Raw genomic sequence first — 2,381 nt, forward strand, 5'->3', positions numbered from 1 at the left:
CCCCCAGCCCCAGCCCCGCCCCCCTCACCACCATTCTGTTCTCTGTCACTGTGAGCGTGACATTTTTTGATGCCACATGTGAATGAGATCACGCGGCAGCTGCGTTTCGGTGCCTGGCTCATTCCATTCGGTGTAATGTCTTCCAGGTTCGTCCACATTGTCGAACATGTCACGATTCCCTCCTTTCTCAGGACAAAGCGATACTCCGTCGCGTCTGTCCACGTGCCACACCTTCTTTACACATTCACGCGTCGACGGCACTTGGGAGTTTCAGCATTTTGGCAGCTGAGGGGGACGCTGCACTGGAACAGGGTGCAGACACCTCTGCGGCTGGCAGCTTTGTGGCCACACCCGGGAGTGACTCGCTGGACAGTAGCCTTGTCTGGTTTTGGCATCAGAGCAGTGCTGGCCTTGGAGAATGAGTGCGGGACTGTTCCCCGCTCTGCCGTTTTTGAGACGAGTTCGAGAAGGGATGGCGTTAATTCTTTCGGTGTTTGCTGGAAAATGTCGGCTTCGAGCACTTGCGAGGCCCACTGGGGCCTTTGATGGCAGAGGCCGCAGTCGTCCTGTTCTCTGCATCCCCACAGGGGCGGTCGTGGTTGACGGACGCCTGGCGATGCTCATGGTGTCAGTAGCAGTGGTCTGGGCGTGGGTGACCGTGGAGTGGCCTCGAAGCTGGGGTCTGGTGCGTGGGTGCACGGAGGGGCTGTGTCCGCAGGGCGCAGTGTTGGTGGCAGTTCCCGAGGCACGGGCACTTGTGCGACAGCTGTGGACAGAAGGTCTGGGGCGCGGCGCGTGCGGAGCGGCCAAGACTCTGGGGTGTGGGGCGTGCGGAGGTCAGGGATTGGGAGGCCCTGGTCCTGGAGTGTGCAGCGGCCACCCCTTCTTGGAGCGTCTCCCTCTCTGGGGGGTCCGCAGCAGAAGTGGCTTTGGGCTACCTCAGTGGCGAAAGCTACCGGGGTCCTCTGTGGAGCAGGCCACTGTGGTCCAAGCCCGTGGGCACTACGGGTCGTCTGCCCTGAAAGCCGCAGAGGTCGGTGACTGTCGTGGAGCCTGCCGGGGTCCTCAGCAGAACAGGCCACTGGGGACCACAACGGCACGGCTGATAATGACACCGATGTCCCCGCTTCTTATCCCGAGCCATCTCTGGTCGTCTCAGCTAAACTCACCTCCCGAGCGGTCATTTCTCTGCAGTTACTCTCCATTTTTTTGCTAAGGCTTTTACTTGGATTCTTGGACCCTCCCATCATAGCTGTCTGATGGCTGTTATTGTAGGAGGTGGAGGCTGATGCCTCCTACTCCATCATCTTGCCTACATCACTCCTAAGTGATCTTCACAATGGCAGTTGTTTACTGGTCTGCCGGCCTGGCCGTATCTAATTAATAACAAACCTGTTAAAATACTATGGTCTTGTAGAATCGATGCCAAAAGGCAGCCTTTTATCTTTTTGTGACATTTAGATGCAAAACTGTTTTTCCTCTGTACATAGGTGTTGACAATTGAATATCTAAAAGAGCCTATGTGTAATAGATGTCCCTTTCGTCCCCTAGGGTGAGCCCTAGACCAAGGTCTAGCATTTCACTGTACTCTGTATTTCGCAGTGTTGTTAGAAGCCAGAGTTTACTTTGAAGTAGACATGACAACTGGGAAAAAAAAAACAACAACAACAAAAAAAAAACAAGGAACCCGGAAGCTGCCTAGTTTCCAGTCTTCCTCATTCTCTCTTCATAATAACTGTTATGTCACGTGGAGCCCTTCCAACCCCACTGAGAAATCTGGGCTCCCCGGAAACGCCGTGCGCGTGTGAAGGGGCCTAAGTGACTATTTCCAGGGGAAGCACAACTTTAAATCTTCTCCTCTGTCTGAGTTAAAAGTTTGAATATTAATATGACAGTAAAATGAGTCGGTAGACATGCCTTAGATTAACCGAGAGCCAGCTCAGGAGACAAAAAAGTCTTTCACGTCGGGGCCGCTGACAGAGTGACTTATATTTCCATGGCTAAAACGATTTTCCCCCAACCAAAGCCAGCTCGCTTTCTGATAGTTCCATTTTTTTTTTTTTTAAAGAATTGCAGTAGGGATTTTTCATAATACAGCTAATAGTACTTGATGATGGCGATGGGTTTTACATTTGATATTTTCTCTGGTATCATCAACTCCTTTCTTCCTCAGAGTCATTTCTTAAAGTTAAACTATAATGATATGTCCAGGTTGCTATATGTGTAAATTTATTTTCATGTTTAAATATTTCCAAAGAGATTGGCTAATTGAAAGCTTTTTTTTTTTTGGATTTTAATGCAGTTCTTACCAGAAAAATTTATTTTCCTGAGAGTTTTCATCATATTCAATATCTGTAGGTTTTCTAGTTTTCTTTACAGCA

The sequence above is a fragment of the Pteropus alecto genome, unplaced genomic scaffold, assembly GCF_000325575.1.
Source record: "Pteropus alecto unplaced genomic scaffold, ASM32557v1 scaffold14, whole genome shotgun sequence".
Taxonomy (NCBI): Eukaryota; Metazoa; Chordata; class Mammalia; order Chiroptera; family Pteropodidae; genus Pteropus; species Pteropus alecto.